The 23093-nt window shown below is 32.0% G+C and overlaps 1 protein-coding gene across 3 annotated transcripts in view; it reads right to left on the reverse strand.

Moving 5' to 3' along the window:
* Ip6k (Inositol hexakisphosphate kinase) overlaps nucleotides 1–23093 on the reverse strand; it is an 81956-nt gene that overhangs the window by 18247 nt on the left and 40616 nt on the right. Inside the window, exon 1 of one of the 3 annotated variants that reach the window (XM_014233136.3) lies at nucleotides 17126–17725. The exons of the other annotated variants lie outside the window; for them this stretch is intronic. The gene's annotated coding sequence lies outside the window, so the exon portion shown is untranslated. Of the gene's footprint in view, nucleotides 1–17125; nucleotides 17726–23093 lie in introns of those variants that run through there. 3 annotated transcript variants of the gene reach the window in all.

Consider the following 23093-nt stretch of genomic DNA (forward strand, 5'->3'; position numbering starts at 1 on the left):
CCAACTATAAATTCATGCATCTTATTAAAAATGCATACCTAGGACTTGGGTTGAGCACAAAGTGAACGGTATCAGCTGTATAAACATTTCTACAACCTCGTTGCTTATAACCGTGGAAAAACAACTACACAAGTACGAGTGCACTTGCCAGCACCCACATTATATCCTTTCTACCTGGCCAGCGTACACACCCGCACAACATAGCCACCACTCTCAACCGTTAGCATACAGAAAGCTGTCAATACATACAACCGAAATTAATACTGATGCCATTGAAGGTTTTCCACGAGCGTTTTATAGTAAATAAACGTAACCGTCTATGCCGAAACACCGTATGACAATATCAAATAGCAGCCTGTGTAGATAGTAAGTAAAAGTGATAACTTGTCAGTGTTGTAGGAAACTCGATTACCTTATGATAATGTGCATGTTTGTAGCCAATAATAATAATAAAAAAATATTTTACCTGGAAATATCAGTAAAATATTCATTACTTTCTCCTAAGGACAATATTATGTTTAAGGCTTGTGGGAATTTAGGTCAAGGCACATTAATGTTGTATAAAGATCATTTGCATGAAAATGTAATGTAACAATGAGAAATTATTATTTTATGACGAAGTTGTATGCTGCTGAAAAGAGTGTTTATAGCATAGTTGGCTTGGAAAGTCATAAAAGGTGAACTTTCAGTTTCAAATCCGGAATAACTTACGGTAAAAACTAAAACCAAAACATGAAAAAAAAACCTTGATTTCCACAATTAATTGCTTAGTATTAAGTGATGCCAATGGAGACGTGTTAAAATTAATGGTAAATAAGAGTGAAACATTACATTAAACTAGAATCCATAAACGCAAATATTAATTTTGCAAATTAATAATAAAACATCAAAATCTAAATTTAAATAAATTTTCATACAAATATTTCAAGTGACAGTTATCAAAAACATAACATTTTATATAAACATATATATAAAATATATAATACCCTTAAAAAAAAACGTTCAATACAAGAATTTCATTTTGATCGATCAGTTTGTGTGACCGATATATGGTTTAATTATCAGATCTGAATAATTTGTTTGGATATTGCACCTTAACCTTAAGTACTTGATTCTGATAGTTCAGTTTGTATGGCAGCTATGGTGCTATAGTGGTTCGATATCGACAGTGTGGATATATGAGCAACTCCTTGGGGAGAAAAAGGTTTGTGAAAAATTTCAGACCGATATCTTAAAAACTGAGGGACTAGTTTGCGGACAGGCAGACAGGCGGACATGGCAAAATCGACTCACCTCGTCACGCTGATCATTTATATTTATATTTTGTTGGGTCTCCGACGTTCATATTATGTCACCAATCAATCATCATTTGATACTTTATATTAAAATTATTATATTTTTGGTTCAAAAGCATGCTTCACAAATATTTGCACATGCACTTTGCGCGAGTATAAAAATGATTCATATAAGTATTTGTTACGATTACTTCATTTCGAGAGCAAAAAGAAAATAATAATTATACAATTTTCTTTTTTTTATGTCGGAAAATCAGCCACATTGCTGTTAGCCAAAATGATGTAAGCCGGCAAATAAATTGCGACCATTAAAATGAATACCTACTATGTATGGGGCATACGTATATACACACATTATGAATACGTTAAGTGTTCATAGCGTAATAGCTGTGTATTGGTTTACTAATAGGACACAATAGTTTGCCAAATTTTACATTACGAGTGGATATCGACTATTTCTCGCAAGCAATTGAGTTGGCTGTCGCCATTTTGTATATGCTATGGATTACTATCATATGGAAAAAGGTCAAAATGTGCCAATGTTCTAGACTATTTTGCGAATTTTGGAGTTTGAATATGATGAATATATTTAAGAAAATATGTATACTTTAGTTTTTATTTATATACGAACATTTTAAAATTAATGATTTACCAAAAATGATCTTAAAAATATCGTTGCTCTTTAAATACTATACTTGTACTAATCAAGTTTAAAAATTGATTCAAGGTACAGAAACTGAGTGATTTCACGAGGAACGTACAAATTAATTCAATTCTACCAAACATTACCATTTTAAATTCTTTTCATTTGTTTATGTAACATTATACGATTGTTGCCAAAAATTTGAGCAGCGGTGTAAATTACTCTGTACAGCGCTTCCCAAAAATATAAACTCAGGGTTCAGGCTTCAGTAGCCTTCTTCAAAGTAAAAGCCAGCTATAGTATCCAACGACCCCTGCGGGCAGGGGATAGAATATGCCCGCGGCAAGGCATGCCTGTCGTAAAAGGCGACTAAAAGCCAATATGCACTATGACTGTTATTATATACCTTGGTCAGTAATATCAGCATAGTATGTTGAGGAATAGTGCTATAATACTCAGCTTGAACTGATATTAGAAACACTTTAATGAAAAAAGCGAATAAAAAGACATTTGAAGTTCAAGCGACAAATGTCACCAGTCATTTGAGTAATGGGGAGCTCAACTGGCAGTAGTTTAGGCTACGCAGTCTGACCGGAGACTTTCCGGTACCACGGGGAGCAGAAAGCCCTTGGACTTCTGTTCAATCTGCTCATTGGGTTCGGCCCTTTGGGGAGTATCGTGGTGGCTGTGGTTTAAACCTGAATGCTGGAAGAGCTGAATTTTCAGTTCGAAAAAAGAAGTTGCACAAGCAACTGGGTGCCGTACCCGAAAACGGAAGAGGTTTTAGGTCGGCCTCGAATCACACCAAGATGGTAGTGTGGACCCTGCCACTGGTATCCAAATAAATACTTGCAAAAAGCTCGTATTGTTTGGGGCGCTTATCAACGCATTGTATTGATACGTTGTGTTTTGGAACACCGTGAGGTAAGGCCGTCGCCGGCAGGTACTCACGTAAATCTACAACGAAAGTTATAGTATCCAACGCAAGCATAACGGGAACTACGATCCAGTAGCTTTCCGCAATATGGATGACAATAAACTATCTATATAAATAAATATTACCATCCCACCATAATAATTTTGCCATTTTGCGTACGTTAAAAATATAGAAAATATAAAAAAGCTAAAATTATACTGACACACATTTAATATCAGCTGATGTGTAAATCAATTGATTTGTCTATGGCAAAAATTTATTTAATCACGAAATTCCATACTTAACGCTATTTTAGTTCAAATGAGTTCATTAGCACGACTTCTAAACATAAATTTTATTACTTTTATTGCAGGTGTTTTGATATCAATGGGCATGTGCTTGTATTTTTGTCTCCCACTTGATAAGCAATTAAGAATTAATAATACAAATTCTTGATAAAATCACACAATAATTTGAAAATCAATAGAAAAGCGTACAATAAAATAAAATTAAAGCTGTTTATGATTTTTAATACGGGAAATTTACAAAATATTCTTAAATCGTCAAATGTTATTACTTTAAGTAGTAAATAAAGTGCTACAAAAGATAAACAAACTTCAAAAAGTAAGCTCAATTCGTAACATTGAATATTCTTGTCAACTGTCAGGTGATAAAGACATTTTGGAAATAAGATAGAGGATTAAAGCTGGCATTCAAACATGATCTAGATAATTTGTTTAAAAATTGATTCAATATTTATAATTTTGTCTTTCTAAGGAGCTCACGTCCAGGGTTGGAATAACGCACACATCGGTTTATCTTTTTGAAATCATTATAAAATGTATAATCGAGCGATAGATTTAGAATGGACACCGAAATGTATGTATATTTTGACATAGGAAACATTTTATGCTAAACAGACTTAAATTTGTGTTTCTCAGAAGATACTATCAAATAAATTATTTGTTTAGGGTTAAACAAAAAGTCCTTTTTCTCAATGTATAACTTTTGAGCTTTTATAAAATTAATATTAATTAAATGGGTATGTGTTACTAGAATTTTTTCTTTTTTCTTAAAAATTTAATTTGCTGTTCTTAGTTTACCTTTAACTTTAGCATATTTTCAAGATTGTCATTCTCTACCTTATCTAGTAAAATGTGGGTAACGGACGTAATTTCATAAGCTCGAATGTTTTAAGATTTAGCGACCATTATTATATTAGAATCATTAGGATTATACATTATTATACTAATGTCTCCATATGTTTAAGTCTTATGTAAATTAGAACTTACAAAACGTGCCGTTATAATACTTAACATTTGTTTTTATTGATTTAAATTATCAGTAGAAAGTGCGCAGAAACACGTCATGTTTTCACGCTAATGCAGGCAATTAAAAACAATGACTATCGTGTTGACTCGAGTGAAAGGGTATGCGCAATGTAAGCCTGCATACATATTTACAATTTTATTTTTTAGGAATTTTTTTATCTAATTATACAAGAAATATAGTTTAATTGATTTTTGTTTTCAATTCACAAATGGTTTGGTTTCCAAAAGTTTTATAACAGTTGTATTTCGAAATTCGGTAGGTTATTTAGTTAACGCTACAATTAAATTATTACAAAAAGGTTAATATAACTTTATATATGTACATATGTATATTATAATAATTATTTATGTATTTATATTTCTCTTGCAATTATTTTACGATTATATGATTATAACGAGATAAAAAGTAGATTATATTTATACCTCTGAATAATTGTAACACAAATTGAGGATTTTGCAGCGAATGTCAACTTTAAATAAACTATTGGCTCTTAATAATAACCAAAAGAGTTAAAAGATTCAGACTTTAAAATGTCTCCAAAATATTGCGATTGTTTTCAAATAACATGGTAAACAAACTAAAGCTACTTTTGCACAACATAAGATTTTATAAGTTATTCATTGCGTATAATGCGGAAAAAAACATACGTATGCATATGTATATATGTGAGTGTGTATATCAACACATAAAAACGCATTAGATTTAACATTCACTTCAATTTCAATATCAAATCAATTATTAAAATGCGTAATTTCCTCAAACGCAATTATAATTTTAAAAAATAGTAGGGGAATACACGTATAAAATATCTTTCAGAGGGACGCTTTTGAATAATGAAAGTTGTTGGGGTGTCATTATTTTATCGCAAGCTCATTTAAATTTAAATCAAATAGTCACTATGAGAGAGCTAAACACAATAAAAACACTAAAATATTATTAGAAGTATTTTCTCAGTTACATAAATGGAAATCTACTGCGAACTGTATGAGTAAAGATAAACAAGTAATTGTCAGCATTTTGCAGGCGGTACAATACTAAAATAGATGTCTGTACATATGTGCTTACTTGCCTACATTTTAAAGTTTGTGTCACTAAAATATGTTATATATTCGCATTCGCTTATTACTTTTAGTATTATATGATTTTATTTACATATCTAGCTAGTAGAGGTTGACATACATAAATACTTAAAAATATTATAATAACCATATAAAACAAAAAATACTTAAAAATATTATAATAACCATATAAAACAAAAAATACAAAAATTAATCATGCAAATAACAATATTACGTTTATTCACTAATAGTGAAAGAAAAATAACAAAAAAATGTCAACTACATTCAATAGTTATCGACTTTTGAATTTACTGATCTCTCTTAAATAGGTTTTCGTTAACTGAATCCATAACATTTTTTTTCATATATTATCTATGTTGAAAAATATTTTTAATATAGCAACAAGATTTTGGTATTTTTAAGCATTTATGCAGTCACTATCTCATCCTCTAATATATAGTTATTAAAGTACAATATATAAGTATGTATGTATGCAAAGATTTAAATTAATTTACTGAACGATTATGGAATTTTTTACGTTTGTACTCATATTAATATGATTTGCGTTTATTGATAATCTTTCTCTGTCTAATTTGGAATTAGCTATTTATACCAATATTGGTAATAATTTTCCTGGAAGTATAATATATAATTGAAAAAAAAAGCTTATTACTATTAAATACTTCATGCAATAAAAAAGTTGAGACAGATTTCATTGGCCACTTTTAAAGATAATGTAAATGTTGGTTACCGGCAAGACAATCTATAAAACTTTGTGTTAATGAACTAATCTGTGATAATATTATCAACTAAAAGCATTAAGCTGATTAAAAATTCTGTTGCCAAAGCAAAGTTTTCTTCCGAAGATAAAGAAACAACTCGAGAGCTATATTTGTCAAACATGGGCGTGAAAATTAACAGCTGATATAGACGTTAAACTGGAACTGAAATGACAATGTAAATGTGTGTGTAAAACTAAAATAAATTTATTTCAATTGCAAAAGGAAAATAAAAATAAAAACCACGAACAAACTAAACTAATTTTTATGGAAAAAATGTGTTAAACGAAAAATACTTCAAATAATAATATTTATAAACCTGAACAATATGTCTAATATTACATACTGAAGAATAAAAATCAAGTTTACAAGCATATTTGAAATAATATTTACATATATATACAAAAGAAATGCACATAAGTATAATAAAATAAAAATATCTGAATTAAGTAAAAAAGTGGTGTTTAAGCCTACATGAAAAAACAGGTCATCAAATGTAAACAGGTTGATGGGTGCGTTGGTTGATTTGTTAGTCTGTACGCTACCTGGCACAGACAAACAATTTATAACAGCGACTGACAGCGAGTCGTGCCACTACGGCTGACGGCCAAGTTGCTAAGTAGGTCAAAATGAGGTATCCACTAAGTATTACAATCTCCCCTCCTGGGAATTGAAAGCTGATAATAAATTGGTGGGGGATGTGGTAAATATACAGACATGTACATACATATTTATACATGATATGCACACATTATATAAATAAGAGGCAAATATTATTATTCTTTGTCACATTAGATATACTGCACATATGTACTTGTACGTATATATGATTACGAGCATTAAAGATGTCCTCCGATATATTTAGAACTCGTTAGTAGACATATCTGTATAGATTTGGTTAGTTACACCTGGGTGTTCAGATAAATAGAGATTAGACATGTAGCGATAATGATAATAATTGATTTAAATACCGGACATTTCATGTGTGATGTATGGGTAAAAATATCAATGTGTATATGATAGTGTTGCTGATCACATAATCAATCAATATTGTTATTTGCGATAAGTACTTTCGTCTTTTCAAAAACATTAAGTAAGCACTCGAAATTGATTTATTAAATTTACAACTGCTCTACGAGCGTGTTCGACTGATTAAAGTTGGAGAGAAAATATAAACAAATAAAAATAAGAACAAAGTTTTTCAAATATTGCAGAGCACTTAATGTTTCGAAAAATTTTTGACGCATCTTTAAAGTTAATTCAATAATGGTTATTGAACTCTACAGAGCAAAACAGTAAGTTTATCCAAACGCACTTAACATAAATCAGTCAGTATTGATATTTGCCACCAACTCGTAAATAAATAAAGAATTACTTGGAATTTTTTAAAACTGATACTTAAAAATAAAATCCTTTAATAATCACATGAAATGTAATTGATAAACAAAAAACAGCTGTTCTTGTCAATATAGCAGGCACAAATGTATGTTTACTCAAGTAGATGGGCTTTGAAGCTCAAAACCGAAAGGTATAAATTGCAGTCGAGTGCCCAGACAGGTAAAAACAAAAGTGTCAATAAGCCAAGCAATAAACAAATTGAACAAACAGTAAGACACAATTAAAAACAATAAAGACAAAAATTGAATCACAAAAGCTTAAAAGTAAAAAAAAATATTCAATAGAAACATAAAATTAACTAAGACCAAAAAAATAAGTCAAAAGAAATCAGAGTTGAATTATGTACATAGATGCAGAAGATATGTAAGGCAAATAAACTAGAAATAAATTTGCAATACTATATAAAAGTAGCCATAAACAAGGTGATAATTAAATAAAGTAAGAATTTCGTTTAATACGTTTGTTTAAGGGAAATCAGCTGATATTTAAATGATATTGTGAGTTGGTGAGATAAAGCAAACTCAAAGAGAAAATCTTATACTATATCTTATATAGGAGATAAAAATATAAGGAAATCATATGTGTATATATGTATCAGCTGAACAAATACTAGTTAAAAGCAATAATAAACTTTTTCTCTTTTCCAGAGAATCGTAATTCTGTCCAGCTGAAAGGAGCGCTACACTTACATGTTTTTGAAAGAGAATATGACAAATAATAATTGCATTGCAATTGATGAGATGCAGCAGACATGTCCATTTTATGTCGATTTTACAAAAAAAAATCCGTATATCGATTTATAATAATAATGAGCAGTCAAAACTACCACATCAATTTAAAAGCTACATTAATGGGAGAGTAAAATACAAATTATACGTTATCATATTACTTTATGAAATTCACATAAACAAAAAAACAACGAGAAAAGGGAAATGTTAACAAAAAAAAAAAAAAGAAACAAGTAAGGAAGGGCTAAGTTCGGATGTAACCGAACATTTTATACTCTCGCAAAGTCAAATGGTATACTCGTTTGAGATTTCTTTGTGGATTGACTGATATTTTCGGTAGAAAGTCAACTATAGGCACTGGGGTCAACATATTTAGTACTTAGTGGCTTGAACAGTTTTGGTTCGATTTAAACAATTTTTGGTTACAAGGTGGCATACTTTAAACGTATTATTCACGCAAAGTTTTACCCCGATATAATCATTGTTGCTTGATATGCATAGTGGAAAGTGAACGAATCAGATGGAATTGAAAATGGAATTGAAAATATCCCATATAACATATGGGAAATAGGCGTGGTTGTAGTCCGATTTCGTCCATTTTCGCACTATAACATAGAAATATGAAAAGAACGTTATGCACCGAATTTGGTTGAATTCGGTTAAGCAGATCCCAAGATATGGGTTTTCACCTAAAAGTGGGCTGTGCCACGCCCACTGTCTAACGCGGTTCCGATAAAGTCATCTCATACCATTTCAGAGATAAAATTTAATGTCTCTGGCGGGTTTAGTGCTTGATTTATCACGCTTTTAGTAGTTTTTAACAGTACCGTTATATGGGGAGTGGGCGGAGTTGCCATCCAATTTCAACTATTTTCTCACCGTCAATAGCGGTTTAGGAGATATGCACATTAAACCTATTAGAGGCGGGACCACGCCCAAAGAAATACAGATGCCCCTCTCTAATGTGATCCTATGTACCAAATAGCAGTCTTGTATCTTATTGCGGAGCTTAGTTATGGCAAGTTATTTGTTTTTGATTAATGGCGTTTTGTGGGCGTGGCAGTGGTCCGATTACGCCCATCTGCAATACCAACCGTCTCACGGTACCAAGAAACATGTCTACCAAGTTTCATAAAGATATCTCAATTTTTACTCAAGTTACAGCTTGCACGGACGGACAGACGGACGGACGGACAGACACTCACCCGGATTTCAACTCGTCTCTTCATCCTGATCATTTATATATACATAACCTTATATCTAACTCGATTAGTTTTAGGTGATACAAACAACCGTTAGGTGAACAAAACTATTATACTCTGTAGCAACAGGTTGCGAGAGTATAAAAAGTTGTTAGTATACACACTTAAAAAAGCAAATTAAATTTAAAAAAAAAAACACAAAGAAATTTATTTGCGTAAAATATAAAATATAAGGAATAGTTTAGTAAAAATAAAAAAGCTGTATCTAATCGGAAATGCGTCTAGACTATTTACATAGGCACACATATTTATATACATATGTACACTAGAGAGCATAGCGACTATTATACTTAAAGCGCTAAGTGCATAAACTACTTATACGTTTCATGATTGCCTAATTATTTCAGAAATTCAAGTATTATCTGTTCTCTAGACATTGCATATTATACGAAATAAAAAAAGTACTTTGAATTATAATATACCTACTTATGTCGTATTATATGCAAATAAAAAGCAAAAACGTTAACTTCACAGGTACAAAAGCTTACATACAAGGATTTGATTAACCAGTTTGTATGGCAGCTACATATATGTACGCTCTAGTGATTCGTTTTGAAGCATTTGTTCGAAGATTATACCGTTGCTTTGGACAATTATCCGTGCGGAATTTCGTAAAGAGATCTTGCGAAATAAAAAAGTTTTCCATACACGGACTTGGCTTTGATCGATCACTTTATAGGACAGCATACAAGGTGCGTTCCAAAGTAAACAGTAAAAAAGTAACAAAGTAAACTCTAGTGGCGTCATCTATATGTCAACTAGTGCGTTAGAATCTGCTATCCTTTATCGACTTCCAGTAAAAATTTCATGACATTTCTGAAAGTGAAGATATTGCGTTTTAAGTGACAGTATGTTTTTGTCATCGGTGCGAAAATGAGCTTCGAACAAAGAGCCAACATTAAATTTTGTTTTAAAATTGGTAAAACTTTTACCGAAACGTTTCAATTGATGAAACAAGTTTATGGCGATGATTGCCTATCCCGTAGCAGAGTGCGAGTGTACGAGTGATTTCAAAGTTTTCAAAGTGGTCGTGAGGACATAAATGAGAAATGAGCCGAAACCCAAAAAATCGCGCCTGGAGAAGTCAAAAGTGAAGACAATGCTGATTTGTTTTTATGATTCCAAGGGTATTGTCCACAAAGAATTTGTTCCACCCGACCAAAACGTTAATGCGGTATTCTACCTTGGAGTTTTGAAGCGTTTGGTGCGCCGTATTCGACGTGTTCGGCCCGAATATCGCGAAGACGGAAGTTGGCGTTTGTTGCACGATAATGCGCCGTCTCATCGATCGAAGCTTGTGGTCGATTATTTGACCAAAAATCACATTTTAACAATCAACCACTCCCCGTATTCACCTGATATGGCACCGTGCGACTTCTACCTTTTCGGAAAAATGCATTTGCCGATGAAAGGAAAGCGTTATGCAGACGTGGAGGCCATTCAAAAGGCTTGCACCGGCATACTGACGGCCATACCGGGCAACGGGCTAAAACAATCGTTCGACATGCTTTTGGACCGTGCAAAAAGCTGTATTAAAGCAAAAGGAGACTATTTTGAATAAAATGAATTGATTTTGCCGATAAAACCATTTGTTCTGTCTTTTTTTTAAAGTCCTGTTTACTTTGGAACGCTCCTTGGATATGCTATAATGGTCCGATATCGGCGATTCCGACAAATAACCAGCTTCTTGGGAAGAAAAGAACATGTGCAACATTTCATCGATCAATATCTCAAAAACTGAAGGACTAGTTCGCGTACATACAACAGACGAACGATAAACTTACTATACCCTGTTCAGGGTAATTAAAATCACAAACTGAAAACTTATTCAAAAATGCGCAACTCTCCCACATTTCTCAAGTGTTGCCAGTTTAAAACCAAGCTACAAATGTATTTATGGAAAACAGAAATATTTATGCTAATTTTGACATCGGATCAATGAAATACTTTAAGCATGCCAATTGAGTTTAAGAGTGTTTGACTGGAGTCAAACTGATATACATACATATGTGTATAGAATGTTTTTTTTTATTAAATACAATTCAATTTTTATTAACTGGTGTAGAAAAATTAATTTTTATTTTTTAAATTTTTTTTAGAGTTGAACAATATTTTGCTTGTTTTTTGCAAATTTAATGTTCCGGCTTTTTTTGAACTAGTGTAATAAAACTAACTTTTATTTTTGCAGTTTTTTGGAGTTGTTTTATAAAAATATAATTTTTTAATATTCATTAAAGTATTTATATAAAAAACCAGTTAATTATCAAAACATTCGAAATTCAGTTTTGTGTTGCTAACGATTCACTACATCATATTACATATGTATACTATGTACAAAATGTTTTTGCGCCTTTTTTTTGACCTATTAAACAATAAAGTATTATTCCACTCGCAAATTACTCATTTCTTTCGTTCAGTTGTTTCAAAACTTTTATTTAAATCAATTAAAAACACACACATTTTGATTAATTTTAATTGCAAGAAAACGTTCCGCTTAAATCATTGAGCTACGTGAAATTGTCTGTGGAAATGCGATATGACAGAAATAACCCGATAAGAGTATTGCGCTTGACACCAACAAACGTCATTGTTGTAAATAAAAATTAATATTTTTTTTATTTTACGCATTTAAATGTGAGCTGAGAGACTTACAAGAGGCAATAATAAGGAGAACCACTTCAGATATGCAGAAAGAATCTTTTGTATTTTATGGGTAAATAAAATTTTATTAGCATAGCGTATGTTTAATTATTACTTTCTGTTAATAAAGTCCGAAGTGTCACATATGGGTAAATTGATGCTTTGATGTCCGTTGTGTTTATGTTTTGATGATACACATACACATGTATAGATGTATACTTGAAATTGTTGCCTATAACCATACTACAGTATTTATTAAAAAAAACTTGCAACGACAAGATCTTAAATCGCTTTTTATATCCCACAAATGATTTATTTATGAAAGTATTGCATGACATAAGACGCAACAATGTAATTTTCATTTTGATTTTGACAGTGTTCGTAAAACTAAAAGGTTTAAATGTACGAGCAAAAGTTAAGATAATTAAATTTTGTAATTAATAGTGTATCTAGAGTGAAAATATAAAAAGGTTAATTTGAAAATTATGACGAGTACATTAGCGATGCTATCAGAAATTGAACAATTTTACGATCTTCCACATTCAATTCTTTTGGCATCAGCTATGTATGTACATATGCATATATGTTTATTTTATAACTTCTAAGGGTAGCGAATCTAATGAAGAAATTGACTTGCATAACACTCGTACACGTGTCAAATTAAAACTTTGAGATTTCTTTATTTATAACTTACGCTCTTTTTTCGTTTTTAGAAAGTTTAAAGTCAGTGTTGCCACCTTTAGAATAAAAAAACAATAATTTCCTTTAATAAAACTTACTAAAAATGCACAACTTTTTTATTCAACATTTTTTTAAATATTTAATCTATTGGGGATAACACGAAGTTGGTTGCTGTGATGATATTGTTGTTTTCTTACTGTGAAAAACAAACTAACACAATAAATTTATTTACTTTATAAAATCGGAAGGCTCCAAAATTGATACCAGTAAATTTCAGGGCATAAAAAGTACACTGTAATATTACTTACTTACTTACTTAAAAATACGACACTTTTTGCTTAATCTAGATTTGTTAATTCCATCGGGTGTTTTTAGAGAATATAATTTTATGTACTTCAAAAAAACATAATAATTTATATAATTTGATAATGTTTAGTGTTTGAAACAACAGTGTTTTTTCTGAACAAAAGGAAACCAAGAGTTGTTCGCAATCGAAATGCAACAATTTTACTTATTTCCCTGTAATGTGTGCCTCATATACAAGACATGTATGTATATTTATGCATTTATGCAAGGTAACTCTAGTGACAATATTGCATTGTTATTTTAGTTGACAATACTCATATCAATTACATGGTGTTCACAGTATTACACTTAGCTAACGAGAACCATTCAATTTAATTACGTGGGAATTATGTTCTTTTACGCTTACATCGATTTTCTTTCTTTTTAATTAAGGTTAGGTTATACTGGCTGGCTTGCACACCATACTTAGATCTACAGGTCCTTTGTAATGGCAGATAAGATTGCGTTTTATACGAGGTGAAATTTACGTCGTGCACGACATCAACGCACTGCGAAGTTTAATAGAAACTAGACGTCTTGACGATCGTGCATGCCTTTAAGGCATTCTATCTCACCCTAATCCGTCTGTCAGCCTCTTCGGAAATTTGATTGTGTATCGTTATAAGCGACTTGTGTTTTTTCCGAATTGGTTCGGTAGCCAAGCGGATGGCACTTTTGGCAACGGAAACCCTTTGTGGCCAGGAACCCAGCATATATGCATTCCACACTTAAATTAAGTGTTTAAAATATAAGCATGCTTTTTGTTTTCTGCTCATAAATCGGTTAAACCCTATTGGTACGTGAATTTAATGCAAATCTGCGTAATTTAAGCAAGACATACAAACAAAAACTTTTAAGTCAAAAAAGTAAACATATTATTACAAATCAATTTAAAAATTAAATAAAAAACCGCAATGTAACGAATAAAAAAAATACGTTTCATATGAAATATAATATCAATATGAAAAAATACAATATCATTAGTCGAATAAACTACAAAAAAAAAACGAGATAACATAGCTTACTAGCTAATTTTTAAGAAAAAAATAGAAACTCAAATAAAACAAGTAAGGAAGGGCTAAGTTCGAATGTAACCGAACATTTTATACTCTCGCAAAGTCAAATGCATACTCGTTTGAGATTTCTTTGTGGATCGACTGATATTTTTGGTAGAAGGTCAACTATAGGCAGTGGGGTCCACATATAATATTTAGTACTTAGGGGCTTGAACAGTTTTGGTTCGATGTAGACAATTTTTGGTCACAAGGTGGCATACTTTAAACGTATTATTCACGCAAAGTTTTACCCCGATATAATCATTGTTGCTTGATATGCATAGTGGAAAGTGAAAGAATTAGATGGAATTGAAAATGGTGTTATATGGGAAATAGGCGTGGTTGTAGTCCGATTTCGTCCATTTTCGCACTATGACATAGAAATATAAAAAGAACGTTATACACCGAAATCGGTTAAGCAGACCCCAAGATATGGGTTTTCACCTAAAAGTGGGCGGTGCCACGTCTAATTTTGAACACAGTTCTTATAAAGTTATCTGATACCATCCCAGAAATAAAATTTAATGTCTCTGGCGTGTTTCGTGCTTGATTTATCGCGCTTTTAGTAGTTTTTAACAGTATCGTTATATGGGGAGTGGGCGGAATTGCCACCCGATTTCAACTATTTTCACACTGTAGGTAGAGGTTCTAAAAACATTTGCTTCATTAAATCTACTAGGGGCGGGACCACGCTCACTTAAAAAAAAATTTAACTGCAGATGCCCCTCCCTAATGTGATCCTCTGTACCAAATAACAGTCTTGTATCTTATTGCGGAGCTTGTTATGGCAATTTATTTGTTTTTGATTAATGGCGTTTTGTGGGCGTGGCAGTGGTCCGATTACGCCCATCTGCAATACCAACCGTCTCCCGGTGCCAAGAAACATGTCTACCAAGTTTCATAAAGATATCTAAATTTTTACTCAAGTTAGAGCTTGCACGGACGGAGGGACAGACAGTCACCCAGATTTCAACTCGTCTCTTCATCTTGATCATTTATGTATATATAACCCTATATCTAACTCGATTAGTTTTAGGTGATACAAACAACCGTTAGGTGAACAAAACTATTATACTCTGTAGCAACAGGAGAGAGAGGACAGAGAGTATAAAAAACTTTAAATCCACTTGTGTTCCACACAAAAACGTAGATAGTAAGCAAACATAAATGGAGCAAAAAATAACGAAATAACACGTCACGGCGCGTGAATATCAAGATTTCAGCACCGAAAATTCAGCAAAGAAATCGACAAAAAATGAAAAATCAAGCAAAACTGAGTGTGAGAAAGAAGAGAAATACAAAATAAATAAATATATGAGTTAGCTCGAGATATACAAGTATAAATATAAAGTGCAAATTCGAATAGCAATAATTAAAAATGCCACTGTATAAATGTACGAACAATCACAAATATTAGTTTGCTGATTTTGCGAGCCATAGAGACATATTAGCAATTGCCATTAAAATAAAAGGGGCAACACTTTAGCACAGCAACAAAATCGCGAAAAGCACTAGCAAGAGTTGTTTGACTAGAGCGAGTGAGTGGCGTTGATAGCAAATAAAAATAAGAAAAGCATAACACAATTATAACAACTTAAAACAATCGAAGCGCACAGCTAGTGGAGTATAGCGACAGCAATGTTTTTCCACAATCGAGTGCACTTGAACGTGTAATTCCGATATTTTCTTTACACTTTGCGATTACCGCACTCAAACACGCGTAACAAATATGAGTATATACGTAAGTATATATCAAGTGCAGTAAATTTACCATAATAACAGCTTAGCATCTCTATTGCAGAACAAAAAAAGAACCAAACAAGAAGATTAAAAAAGTATGACGAAACACAGCATGCAAAAGTCACTATTAAACAGCTGGCCTGCTGCTGGCTCAGCAACAACACATACCACAAATAAAAACCTACTGTGTGAACTTTATACATTTGTATGTGAATACAAAATGCAATGGTACGATGTGCACTGCCCTCTCGGACATGCAACGCTGTCTGCGGTAGCAGTGTCACCGACTAGGTACTTGTTTTAATTACTTTTTCTTATTTAGAAATAGCAAAATATCTTGCATTTATTTAACAGCAGAGTAACTTGCCACACACACACGCATATGGCAACATAGAAAAATCAAGAAAAAAATTAAAACACATTGTGGTCTGTAGCGAGAGAAGCCAAAGCAGCGCTGACGACGTCGAAGTCAGCGTCTTATCGCCGCATTTCGAAAAGGTTAAAAACTTGTTTCTAGACCACATGATGACGTTTGACTGTGACGATGTCTGTCGACAGCCAATACCGACGTTGTGCGCTGACATCGTCTGCTGCTCGTTTAGATTTTTACCGAATGCCTGCCTGGCTAACTTAAACTGGCGAGCTGGCTGAGTGGCCGCTTGAGGCGTAGACTGTCGGCCTTATAGGCAGACATTCGATTTCGTAGTAGTCAACGTTGACTATATCACTGTCTACCAACTTTTCTATTTTTTTCTTTTTATTTGGAGTTTTCATTGCTTGACTAATTCATTCTCCACCTATTTCTAGTTTTTGTTTATTTTCCCACAGTACTCACTTTATGTATTCCTGCATCAAATACCAGAAATACAGATTTTCACACGCTTATTGTTTTTACTGCGGTGTGCTTTTATTTTTTTAGTTTAATTGTGTACGAGGTTTCTAGTAAAGCGGATATGCACATAAAATTGAAGAAATTTGTGGAAGTTTACAATATCAAGAGAAACAACTAATTACAAAATTTATATTTTTGTGTATTTAAATTTCAGGCACGTACTTTTAAAGCGCCTTTTAGACTTTCTCGTGTTTTCACGCGCTCTACTTCACAACGTTTCACGCTTTACCTACAAAATATTTATCGACAATTATGGAATTTCTACACATACACAACACATGTAACATATGTATATTTGCATTTTCATGCCTTATGTTAACAAAACACTTATGTTGTTTCGTATTTCGTATTTTTACTTCACCTTTTTCCACTTTAGCACTTATGCGCTGCTTCTTCCGCGATGTTTAGCGAACGATTTCAATTCTAAATGCGCTGACTGCCTCGTCGAACAAAGACTCTGCTTCAGCTCACGCACACGGGTGCGTTTGTGTTAGTTAATATTCCTGCTCAACTTGTATGTATAATGTTTTATTATTGGGGTTTTTTCACTCTATCTTTATTTTACAATAAATTTTTAGCTTCTTGCTGCTTTTATGCAAGCGTTTTGCCTCACAACTTTTGAACTCGCTTTACTTCTTGCGTTTTTCATTAAATTTTGTGTGTATACTTTGCAGCGATTAAAATTTTCTCATCATAAAGAAATTCATATAAATCACATACATACACAAACGCTGCTCCAATGCATATACGTATGTATTTTATATATTATATATACACACACACAAACACTGTTTTATTTGTATTATTTAGTTGCACACGCGTAACGCGATTTCATTACTTAAGTAAATATTTTATGGAAAAAATTCACAATCACTGTAATATTAAATTTAGTAATACTACTTCACTGCCTGCTCCGTTGTGGGCATCCGTTCCAAACGAGTTATGAGGCTAGACTGAGTGCTGAACGAGCGCGCTGAGTGCTACTTGTAGTAGCGATGACGAGAGAGAAAATTTGCTTGCCAGCCTTTGAAGCAGTAAATTGTCAGCACACGCTCACATCCAATGAGGGATCATGTATGGGTGGCGGGACTATAAAGCGCAGCTGTGGGGAGCACACAAGTACTTGGAGCGTGGCAAAATCTCCAAGATATTCGCTACCACCTAGTCAATTTTAGTGTGACTGCTCATTAATTTTTTTCCTACTACAACGGATAATAAGCTACTACAAAATTTGAGCGGCACCTGTGCTCTGCACACGCGAAACGTTCGCTCACGCCAGGTAATGCGACTGTAAAAAAAGAAAATCATTTGCGCGTTTGCGCAATTCGTGTGTATACCGTAAACTGTGCTAAATTTGCATACAATTCGCTTAGCCACAATGGAACCAACAGCCAGTGTTAATTTTTTTTTAAAAAATGCCAATAAATTAATATTAGTTGGTTACAGTTAAAGTTATATATTATAGAAATTATCCACTAAAACATGAAATGCATTAATTTAATTTTAAAAACGAGTCAACTGCTTATTGCACACACATATTCCAACAACTCAAAACATTCCATCTTGTTTGCCACTGTCATTGTCATTTCAAATGACTAGCAAGTATTTTTATTTGTGTTCATTAAACTCAATAAATTACTATCGCAATTGGAATTACAAATTTATATTAATTAAGTTGGGGTTCTTTTTTAAATATATAATATTGACAATATCGTCATTTTAATGCATATTGTATATTTTTATTTTAAATAATAGACCTAAACCGGATTTGCGAACCTTCAGCAATGATAAATTCGCAAGCGCTACAATAAATTAAGTGAGTGCAAAAATTCCGTAGTATAACTCTTAAAAACATGAGATCATCGATACTTTTGTATTATAATCAATAAGAGATAAAGACAGTGTAAAATGAAATACTTTATATATATGTATGTATTCCGTTGCGATAACTTTATACATTTGCAGAATTGAAGAGAATTCCACAATTTCAGGCGTATAACTCAAAAATGAGATCATTGCTATTAATGGCGAGGAAATCGTCACTGAATGTAGGGCTACGCGTAAATTATAGTATACAGTAACTGGTTTGGCGAAATTTCAGTTACGTTAACTTTGAAAGAAGTATAATAACAAGAGAACGCAAGAGAAAGCATGAGATTATTGGTATTGACAAAACTCTGAATTTGAACAAGAAACACGAACGATTTTTTTCGATACCTTTTAAAAATTTCTGATTTTAATGTTAACTATATGCATATTTAATAGGTTAGTTTTAGTCATCAACTGATAATCAGTTTTTTGAAAAAGCATTACTACATTACACAGCCTATTTTAATCACACTGTTGGAGAAAAAAAGGAAGCAATTTATAATTTCCTAAGAAAGAAGTACTTTAGTACTAAAGTACTAAACACTAAATTCAAATATATTAAATTTAGAAAATGAGAGCGGAAGAGCGGGAGAGAGAGAAAAAAATTGAAGATTAGTTTGTTGAGACAAAATTCTCAATAGCTCAGGCTACCGAAAAGTAGTTAATAGGAGAAATAGAGAATAGAGAGGATCTCTTCTGCAGAAAACAGAATTATCGGACAATGAATGAATTTTCCAAAACCTATAGTAGAAGGAAAATGCTTGCAAAAACAGATTTCCTCACTACATAAAGTGTGATTCATTGAGAAAAATATTTGGAGACCCTCCAACATGTTTTATGTACTTGAATTTTAAAGCAATTACAATATTGGTAATCTACAATAATTCGTAATTCATTATTACAGTTAAATATAAAATGTGTACGCAGCTTTCCAGAATAATATGATTAAAGTATGAATAGGTAATTCAAAAATATACTACGAAACAATATTTTTAATACATAATAATAATATTTTAGTTGAAGGAATTTGAAAAAAAACCATACTTTTAGTCAATAATACTAACAAAACAGAACTACTGAGTCTACCCATATTACATGTGCGCTCATGTTGCGATATCAGCTGTTTTGTGAATCTTGCAATTCCACATATAGGTAATAATAACAAGTAAGGAAGACCTTAGTGCGGGTGTAACCGAACATTTTATACTCTTGCAAGAATCTAAGCCTTGCAATAAGGGAAATTCCTTCAGGTGCTAGCAAAACTTTATATTAAAAAATGTCGCGAAAAAGTTAAACATCCATTATTCAATGAAATCGTGAATAAATTACATTCAAATTTAGAATCTTCTTGACTTATATTGAAGGCCATAAACTTAGACTTAGTTTTATTGCTATATTTTAGTTTGCCTCAGCTATAATTATATTAAAAACAGCTTCAAATGAAATACATATACCATATGTATGTGATATTAACTCGACCGAAGCGGCTAAATTTAATATATTGAATTTTTAAGAAACCTTGTCCTTTAATTTAATTATATTATATTATATATATTATAATCGGTATAAAATGTTAGAATAGCGAAAATCATTATAAGTGGTATATAGAATTTTACCAATTTTTGCCAATACCAGATACTACTAACAGACTAATAAAATGCTTCCAGGGCTTTATTAAGGTACCTCACATACCATCACCAATCATATGGAGTAAAGTCAGCCGGATGTTGGAAAATCCTGACATTAGGTATATGAGGGCTAGGTCAGGTTTTCACTTAATTTTATCCGTTTTACACACAAAGATACAATTTTAAGATTAAAGTACGCTGACTAATTTTCATTGAGATAAATCACATATTGTCCGATATATGCGGTAAAAAATCACCCGGAAGTCCAAAAATCTTTATATTATACACATATATGCGACTAAGAAAAGATTCAACCCATTTTTGACATACAGACATTTATAAGGAAAAGCTCCTGTCTGAATTTCAATTATATTTCTCACACATTGATCGATATTTTCGGTAAAAAGTCAACTATATGTACTTCGGTACCCAAGGGCTTGAACAATTTTGGTTTGATTTGGACAATCTTTGGTCATATAGTGGTATACTTTAAAGACAGTAATCCTGAAAAATTTTATATCGACACATTAATTTTAGCTTGCTTTGCATACCAGAAAGTGAGAGAATCAGATGGAATTTAAAATTGTGTTATATGGGAAGTAGGCTTGGTTGTAGTGCGATTTCACACATTTTCACACTGTAACATAGGAATATTAGAAATGAGAATGATATATAGCGAATTTGGTTGAAATCGGTCGAGCAGTTTCCGAGATATGGCCCTCCTTAATGTGATTCGTTATACCAAATAACAATCTTGTATATTTTTGTGGACCTTAGTTATGGCAATTTATTGTTTTCGATTAATGGCGTTTTGTGGGCGTGACAATAGTACTATTAATAGATATACAAGATATCTCAATTTTTACTCAATTTACAGCTTGTACAGACGGACGGACGAACAGACAGACAGTCACTCGGAATTCAACTCGTCTCTTCATCCTGATCATTTGTATATGTATATATAACCCTATGTCTAATTCGATTAGTTTTGGATGATACAAACAACCGTGAAAAAGAAACTATTATACTCTGTACCAACATGTTGCAAGAGTATAAAAATGTTGAACAAAAGCAGCTGTCAAGTGTGTTTAGCACTCATGACGTGAATTATTAAATAAAAAAACAGTTTACAGTTATACTTTTGTGCATACACATAAAACGACTGAAATTGAGAGAAAGCCTCAAATAAAAAGTAAATAAAAACACAAATGCAATAGAAAAGCATAAGCAAAATAAAAACTAAACAAATATGAGATTAAGATTTCTTTTGTTGTATGAAATAAACCACAGAAAGCTTATTTAAATTAGCAACACCATAAATTTTACCATAATGTCATTATAGCTCTAGTTAGTAGGAAACTTTAGACCGCTTAATGTCTGTAGGTAGAGAAGCCCTCATAATCCAACAAAATTTCCATAGACTGTGAAAAAACGTCTTGACAATCGTAAAGATAAGGTGAATTAAGGCGCGTGGCTGACTAGCATGCAGAGCACAAAATGGAGAAACGAAAAAAAAGGAAATTTAATATTATGAGTTCCTTGAATGTATTACTTTTACTACCGTCTAACTCTTTTTTGTTATATAAATTTTTTGTATTATAAACCATTTTATTACTTTAATACAGTGTAATTTTATTTCAGTGTTTCTTATTTCACCGTTCCGTAGCTTATTTGGCGCGTTCAAATCAAATTTGATAAGATAATATATGTATGTACCTATATATGCAAAAACAGTGTTATTTATATGACAATCTGAAGGCGCCATAAAACGAGTTTGTAGCGTCACTAGCACCGCAAAGTATTTGTTTGGCTTTTCACACTCTTTTTATGAAATGCAAGAATAAGCTGTACAAAATAAACAAATAAATAAATAAATAATAAGGTGCAACTGGTTGTGTTCAGCTATTTAATATACATATGTATTTAGCACATTCACATTAAATATACATTTAATAATAAAATAAAGAATAAAAAAATGAAATAAATTAAAATTCCATTCACAGTTTTCTTCTGAAACAACAAAGATGGGCACAATACAACAAACATAACACAAGTAAATAACGTTAAGATAATACATATGTTATTAAAGTATTCGAGATTTGTACAAAAATGAAAGCAAAAACAAGTAATGAAGGGCTATTAGCTTGATTTATTTAGCATATGCTGATTAAAATTCCTCGTTCTTTTATTCTATATAGTGAAGTACTATAGGTTCCATTGTTGACAACAAATGTGGACTTCTTATAAATAAAGTTTTAGTAACTGAGAAATGATTAAGTCAAGTAAGTCTAAATTATGGACAGTTTGGTTTAGACACCGAGAATGTTTTAAAAATAAATATCTTCAAATGTTTTAATAAAGTAATCCGTTGACTATTTTCGAGCATCAAAAAATGCTGTTAGCACTTCTTTTTTTCTTATCAGCTACACTCGCTTCCGGGCGAAATTTTATATGTGTCAAACTATTCTAAAAATTTTAACCCAATTGGGCACATAACATTACTCTCTTATCAGTTATTAGTTGAATTGGTTTTTGTCTACGCGACTATAAATATTATATCTTACTGTTTTCCGCAAAAAAAAAAAGAACGCAGTTTTTGTGAAAGTATGGATAACCAAATGACAAGGGAAAAGAAAAATACAATAAAGACTATAAGGAAATCAGACAAACAATACTTCAATTAAATAGTTTAAATTACGTTGGAAAGAAACTAAAAGTGAGATTTGGAAGAACATCTAATAATACTATTCGTTTTCATTTTTGGTAGTGAGTTGAGGACTTGACAAACAGACAAAAGATGGCGAATTCCACTAGCGTTCGATACATAGTACC

The sequence above is a fragment of the Bactrocera oleae genome, chromosome 4 (assembly GCF_042242935.1).
Source record: "Bactrocera oleae isolate idBacOlea1 chromosome 4, idBacOlea1, whole genome shotgun sequence".
Taxonomy (NCBI): domain Eukaryota; kingdom Metazoa; phylum Arthropoda; class Insecta; order Diptera; family Tephritidae; genus Bactrocera; species Bactrocera oleae.